Below are 8,320 nucleotides of genomic sequence, written 5' to 3'. Positions count from 1 at the left end.
AGTAAATTGGTACTGCAGAGAGTGGGTTGCTGTTGTAAAGATACCCAAAAATGGGGAAGCGACATTGGAACTGGGTAACAGGCAGAGGTTAGAAGAGTTTAGAGGGCTCAGAACAAGACAGGAAAATGTGGGAAAGTTTGGAACTTCCTAGAGACTTGTTGAATGGCTTTGACTAAAATGCTGACAAGTGATATAGGTAAAGAAGTCCAGGCTGAGGTGGTCTCAGATGGAGATGAGGAACTTGTTGGGAACTGGAGGAAAGGTGACTCTTGCTATGCAGATACTGACAGCATTTTGCCCCAACCTAGAGATCTGTGAAACTTTGAACTTGAGAGAGATTATTTATGGTATCTGGAGGAAGAAATTTCTAGGTGGCAAAGCATTCAATAAAAAGCGGAACATAAAGTTTGGAAAATTTGCAGCCTGATGATATGATACAAAAGAAAACCCTATTTTCTGGGAAGAAATTCAAGCTGGGTGCAGAAATTTGCTTAAGTAACAAGGAGCTGAATTTTAATCACCAAGACAATGGGGAAAATGTCTCCAGGGCATATCAGAGACCTTCATGGCAGCCCCTTCCGTCACAAGCCTGGAGGCATAGGAGGGAAAAATGGTTTCGTGGACAGGTCCCAGGGTTACCCTGCTCTATGCAGCCTCGAGACATGGTGCCCTGAATCCAGTTGCTTCAGCTCCAACCATGGCTAAAAGGGGCCAATGTAAAGCTCAGGCTGTTGCTTCAGAGGGTGCAAGCCTGAAGACTTGGTGGCTTACATGTGGTGTTGGGCTTGCAGGTCCATAGATGTCAAGAATTAAGGTTTGGGAACCTATACCTAGATTTCAGAGGAGGTATGGAAATACCTGGATGTCCAGGCAGAAGTTTGCTGCAGGGACAAAACTCTCATAGAGAATCTCTGCTAGGGTAGTGCAGAAGAGAAATGTGAGGTCGGAGCCCCCACACAGAGTCCCCACTGGGGTACTGCCTAGTGGAGCTGTGAAAAGAGGGCCACTGTCCTCCAAACCCCAGAATGGTAGATCCACTAACATCTTGCACCATGCACCTGGAAAAGCCACAGACACTCAATGTCTGCCCATGAAAGCAGCCAGGAAGGGAGGCTGTATCCCACAAAGCCACAGGGGCAGAACTGCCTAAGGCCATGGGAGCCCTCCTCTTGCATCAGCATGCCCTGAATGTGAGACATGGAGTCAAAGAAGATCATTTTGAAACTTTAAGACTTAATGACTGCCCTATTGGATTTCAGATTTACATGAGGCCTGTAGCCACTTTGTTTTGGCCAGTTTCTCTCATTTGGAATGGTTGTATTTACCCAATGCCTCTACCTCCATTGTATCTACAAAGTAACTAAATTGCTTTTGATTTTACAGGCTCATAGGCAGAAGGGACTTGCCTTGTCTCAGATGAGACTGTGGACTTGGACTTTTGAGCTAATGCTGGAATAAGTTAAGACTTGATAGGACTGTTGGAAGGGTATGACTGTGTTTTATGTGAGGACGTGAGATTTGGGACAGGCCAGGGGTAGAATAATATGGCTTGGCTGTGTCCTCACCCAAATCTCATCTTGAATTGTAGCTCCCATAATGCTCATGTCATGGGAGGGACCTGATGGGAGGTAAATGAATGATGGGGGCAATGACCCTCATGCTGTTCTCATGATAGCAAGTGAGTTCTCATGACAGCTGATGGTTTTATAAGGGGCTTTTCCCCCTTTTCTCAGCACTTCTTTTTCCTGCTGCCATGTGAAGAAGGATGTGTTTGCTTCCCCTTCCCCCATGATTGTAAGTTTTCTGAATCCTTCCAGAACTGTGAGCCAATTAAACCTCTTTCCTTTATAAATTGCCCAGTCTTGAGTATTTCTTCATAGTAGTGTGAGAAGGGGCTAATAGAGTCTCCTTGAGGGTCTCGTGGAAATAGAGTTGCAGAGGAATAGCATGTTCAAGTATTCTTGGAGAAATTACAGATTTCTTTTAGTCTCACTCCTGTTGTTTTTCTCACTATTATTTGCACACATAATCATTTTTCAATTTATGTTTACTTTAGGATGGAGATTTTGTAATGTTCATGAACTGCCTAATGGCTGAGCACTGCTTTGAAGAACTCTGAATTTTGTTATTTTGATACTCAGAACTCTGCCCTTTAACCCAACAGTGGAAGCCAATGTTCTGCTGGTAAATCAGGCCTGTTTAGTTTGGCTGACCCTGCCATGAAGGCAGTTTTACCAGAAATAAAGAAGAACAAAGATCTCAGACAGGAAGAAACAAATAGGCTTCCAGTGAAAGAAGCCAGAGAAATTGCTCAACTGGAATTGCCCCAGTACTGCCACTGTTTCAAAGGATAAAGTACAGAAAGAGGCACTTCTGAAGCACTCACCAGGCTCTAAAATTAGAGCAAAGTTTTCTAATGGTGCTTTACTCTTACTTGAGCTAGTCTCCAACCCGGCCATCATCCTTCAGAGTTCCTGAGTATAGAAGTAGAGAATGCATAGTCAATTAGAAGGGCTAGTAACCTGTGAGCTAATCAAAAGTCCTGGCAGAGAAAAACTTTCTGATAAACAATTTTATGTAGCTGCAGCCTGGGAATTATCATTTCTTGGGATTTCTCTTTCTTATTCATTGCTGGTATCCCTTAAACCAGGGATCTTATTCACTGCTGGTATCCCTTAAACCAAGTAGAAAATGTGGCAGAGTGGAGAGGAACATGAGGGAGGGACAGTGGAATTCATTACAAAAATGTGTGTGTGTGTGTGTATGTACATGTGTGTGTCTGTGTGTGTATATAATCACCAAGTCATGACCTGAAAAAAGGACATTTGCTTTCTACTTCTACTTTGTCAGACTTTCTCTATCCAACAAAAACATCCTTACTTATTTGTATTCCTTCTGGACAAACTGTCCTGGATTTTATTTATTGAGCTATGTGGTTATCCTAAAGGCAAGATAAATTTGGGGAATATAACTTTCCAAATATATGTGACTCATAGCTTCTTTTTCAGTTTGGGAGCCACTGAAAAACACAAGATAAGAAATTGCTTCTCTTACATTACCTACCACTTCCTCCAAATACTCTGGGTCTGAGGATTAAAATAGTCAATACCCTAGCACTTTCTTAACTGCACAGTGGTCAAAAGAGGCTCTATCATGGAGATGGAGAGCCTGGGAAACTGCTTATTAGCCTGCAGTACAGGTTAACCAGGACTTTTTCAATTTTTCAAAGAGAATAGGGGGTGTTCGAATCTATCTTTACTCTGCTTCCAGTAGAATTGTAAGAAAACCATTCATTATCCAATCCTGAGAGGCTGTGCTCAGGGTAGAGACAGTGGGAATGTGCCTGTCCTGTGGATGGGGCAGATAGGCCTGTGGGCAGGGCTTGATGGTGGCAGTTTCCTGATCTGTTACATTCAACAGAGGACAAAGTGAAGCCCTTTTGACAATAGCAGAAATGTTTTGTTAAGAGATAAAGATGATCAAATAGCAAAGGGACCAAACGTTGAATGACAAATTACGTTAATCTTTATTCAGAAGACAGTGGGTAACCAAAAGGGGTTCTTGATCCAGATAGCAAAATGATAATATCAGCACTTTAGGACATGATTAACAGAATAGATAAACTGGTAAATCAGACACTAGCCGAATGGTTTTTAGACTAAGGAAATATATAAATAAATGACAGAGGTGGCCAGGTGCAGTGGCTCACACCTGTAATCCTAGCACTTTGGGAGGTTTGAGACCAGCCTGACCAACATGGAGAAAGCTCATGTCTACTAAAAACACAAAATTTGTCAGGCATGGTGGTACATACCTGTAATCCCAGCTACTCAGGAGGCTGAGGCAGGAGAATCACTTGAACCCAGGAGGCAGAGGTTGTGGTGAGCAGACATTGCACCACTGCACTCCAGCCTGGGCAACAAGAGTGAAACTCCATCTCAAAAAAAAAAAAAAAAAAAAAAAGAAACAAAAAAGAAAAGACACAGAGGCGGTTCCAAGATAGCCAAATAGGAAAAGCTATAGGCTACAGTTCCCAGTATGAGCAACACAGAAGATGGGGGATTTCTGCATTTCCAACTAAGGTACCGGGTTCATCTCACTGGGGCCTGTCAGACAGAGGGTGCAGGACTGTGGGTGCAGCCCACCGAGTGAGAGCCAAAACAGGGTAAGGCATAGCCTCACCCGGGAAGTGCAAGGGGTAAGAGAATTCCCTTTCCTAGCCAACGGAAACTATGACACACAGCACCTGGAGAATCGGGTCACTCACACTGTAATATTGCGCTTTTCCAAGGGTCTTAGCAAAGGGCAACCAGGAGAATATATCCCGCTCCTGGCTCAGAGGGTCCCACACCCACGGAGCCTCCCTCATTGCTAGCTCAGCAGTCTAAGTTCTAACTGCAAGACTGCAGCAAGGCTGGGGGAGGGGCACCCACTAATGCTGAGACTTGAGTAGGTAAATAAAGTGGCCAGGAAGCTCGAACTGGGTGGAGCTCACCACAGCTCAAAGAGGCCTGCCTGCCTCTGTAGACTCCACCTCTGGGGACAGGGCATGGCCAAACAAAAAGCAGCAGAAACCTCTGCAGATTTAAATGTCCCTGTCTGACAGCTTTAAAGAGAGTATTGGCTCTCCCAGCATGGAATTTGAGATCTGAGAACGGACAGACTGCCTCCTCAAGTGGGTCCCTGACCCTGAAGTAGCCTAACTGGGAGGCATCCCCCGTAGGGGCAGACTGGCACCTCACACGGCTGGGTACCCCTCTGAGACAAAGCTTCCAGAGGAACAATCAGGCAGGAACATTTGCTGTTCAGCAATATTTGCTGTTCTGCAGCCTCCGCTGCTGATACCCAGGCAAACAGGGTCTGGAGTGGACATCCAGCAAACTCCAACAGATCTGCAGCTGAGGGTCCTGCAGACTGTTAGAAGGAAAACTAACAAAGAGAAAGGACATCTACACTGAAACCCCATGTGTACATCACCATCATCAAAGACCAAAGGTAGATAAAACCACAAAGATGGGGAAAAAACACAGCAGAAAAGCTGAAAATTCTAAACATCAGAGCACCTCTCCCCCTCCAAAGGAATGCAGCTCCTTGCCAGTAATGGAACAAAGCTGGAAGGAGAATGACTTTGACAAGTTGAGAGAAGAAGTCTTCAGATGATCAAACTTCTCCGAGCTAAAAGAGGAAGTTCGAACCCATGGCAAAGAAGCTAAAAACCTTGAAAAAATATTAGATGAATCGCTAACTAGAATAACCAATGTAGAGAAGTCCTTAAATGACCTGACAGAGCTGAAAACCACAGCACAAGAACTACGTGACAAATACACAAGCTTCAGTAACTGATTCAATCAACTGAAAAAAAGGGTATCAGTGATTGAAGATCGAATTAATGAAACGAAGCAAGAGGAGAAGTTTAGAAAAAAAGAGTAAAAAGGATTGAACAAAGCCTCCAAGAAATAAGGGACTATGTGAAAACACCAAATCTACGTCTGATTGGTGTGCCTGAAAGTGACGGGGAGAATGGAACCAAGCTGGAAAACACTCTGCTGGATATTATCTAGGAGAATGTCCCCAAGCTAGCAAGGCAGGCCAACATTCAAATTCAGGAAATACAGAGAACACCACAAAGATACTCCTGGAGAAGAGCAACTCCAAGACATATAATTGTCAGATTCACCAAAGTTGAAATAAAGGAAAAAATGCTAAGGGCAGACAGAGAGAAAGGTCAGGTTACCCACAAAGGGAAGCCTATCAGACTATCAGCGGATCTCTTGGCAGAAATTCTACAAGCCAGAAGAGAGTAGGGGCCAATACTCAACATTCTTAAAGAAACGGATTTTCAACCCAGAATTTCATATCCAGACAAACTAACTTTCATAAGTAAAGGAGAAATAAAATCCGTTACAGACACACAAATGCTGCGAGATTTTGTCACCACCAGGCCAGCCCTACAACAGCTCCTGAAGGAAGCCCTAAACATGGAAAGGAACAACCGGTACCAGCCACTGCAAAAGCATGCCAAAATATAAAGACCATCGATGCTAGGAAGAAACTGCATCAACTAATGGGCAAAATAACCAGCTAACATGATAATGACAGGATCAAATTCAAACATAACAATATTAACCTTAAACGTAAAAGAGCTATATGCTCCAATTAAGAGACACAGACTAGCAAATTGGGTAAAGAGTCAAGACCCATCAGTGTGCTGTATTCAGGAGACCCATCTCACATGCAGAGACACACACCAGCTCAAAATAAAAGGATGGAGGAAGATCTATCAAGCAAATGGAAACCAAAAAGAGGCAGGGGTTACAATCCCAGTCTCTGATAAAACAGACTTTAAACCATCAAAGATCAAAAGAGACAAAGAAGGCCATTACATAATGGTAAAGGGATCAATTCAACATGAATAGCTTACTATCCTAAATATATAAGCACCCAATACAGGAGCACCCAGATTCATAAAGCAAGTCCTTAGAGACTTACAAAGAGACTTAGACTCCTACACAATAATAATGGGAGACTTTAATACCCCACTGTCAACATTAGACAGATCAATGAGACAGAAAGTTAACAAGGATACCCAGGAATTGAACTCAGCTCTGCACCAAGCAGACCTAATAGACATCTACAGAACTCTCCACCCCGAGTCAACAGAATATACATTCTTCTCAGCACCACATCACACTTATTCCAAAACTGACCACATAGTTGGAAGTAAAGCACTCCTCAGCAAATGTACAAGAACAGAAATTATAACAAACTGTCTCTCAGACCACAGTGCAATCAAACTAGAACTCAGAATTAAGAAACTCACTCAAAACCGCTCAACTACGTGGAAACTGAATAACCTCCTCCTGAATGACTACTGGGTACATAACAAAATGAAGGCAGAAATAAAGATGTTCTATGAAACCGATGAGAACAAAGATACAACACACCAGAATCTCTGCGACACATTTAAAGGAGTGTGTAGAGGGAAATTTATAGCACTAAATGCCCACAAGAGAAAGCAGGAAAGATCTAAAATTGACACCCTAACATCACAATTAAAAGAACTAGCAAAGCAAGAGCAAACACATTCAAAAGCTAGCAGAAGGCAAGAAATAACTAAGAGCAGAGCAGAACTGAAGGAGATAGAGACACAAAAAAATCCTCCAAAAAAATCAATGAACCCAGGAGCTGGTTTTTTGAAAAGATCAACAAAATTGACAGACCACTAGCAAGACAAAGAAGAAAAGAGAGAAGAATCAATTAGATGCAGTAAGAAATGATAAAGGGGATATCACCACTGACCCCACAGAAATACAAACTACCTTCAGAGAATACTATAAACACTTCTATGCAAATAAACTAGAAAACCTAGAAAAAAATAGATAATTTCCTGGACACTTACACTCTCCCAAGACTAAACCAGGAAGGAGTTGAATCCCTGAATAGACCAATAGCAGGCTGTGAAATTGAGGCAATTATTAATAGCCTACCAACCACAAAAAGTCCAGGATCAGACAGATTCACAGCCGAATTCTACCAGAGGTACAAGGAGGAGTTGGTACCATTCCTTCTGAAACTATTCCAAACAATAGAAAAAGAGGGAATCCTCCCTAACTCATTTTATGAGGCCAACATCATCCTGATACCAAAGCCTGACAGAGATACAACAAAAAAAGAGAATTTTAGACCAATATCCCTCATGAACATCAATGCAAAAATCCTCAATAAAATACTGGCAAACCGAATCCAGCAGCACATCAAAAAGCTTATCCACCATGACCAAGTGGGCTTCATCCCTGGGATGCACGGCTGGATCAACATATGCAAATCAATAAATGTAATCCATCATATAAACAGAACCAAAGACCAAAACCACATGATGATCTCAATAGATGCAGAAAAGGCCTTTGACAAAATTCCACAGACCTTCATGCTAAAAACTCTCAATAAATTTGGTATTGATGGAATGTATCTCAAAATGATAAGAGCTATTTATGAAAAATCCACAGCCAATATCATACCGAATGGGCAAAAACTGGAAACATTCCCTTTGAAAACTGGCACAAGACAGGGATGCCCTCTCTCACCACTCCTATTCAACACAGTGTTGGAAGTTCTGGCTAGGGCAATCAGGCAAGAGAAAGAAATCAAGGGTATTCAGTTAGGAAGAGAAGAAGTCAAATTGTCCCTGTTTGCAGATGACATGACTGTGTATTTAGAAAACCCCATTGCTCAGCCCAAAATCTCCTTAAGCTGATAAGCAACTTCAGCAAAGTCTCAGGATACAAAATCAATGTGCAAAAATCACAAGCATTCTTATATA

Source organism: Macaca fascicularis, chromosome 6 (assembly GCF_037993035.2).
Source record: "Macaca fascicularis isolate 582-1 chromosome 6, T2T-MFA8v1.1".
Classification (NCBI taxonomy): Eukaryota; Metazoa; Chordata; class Mammalia; order Primates; family Cercopithecidae; genus Macaca; species Macaca fascicularis.
Note: the sequence above shows the minus strand (reverse complement) of the source record.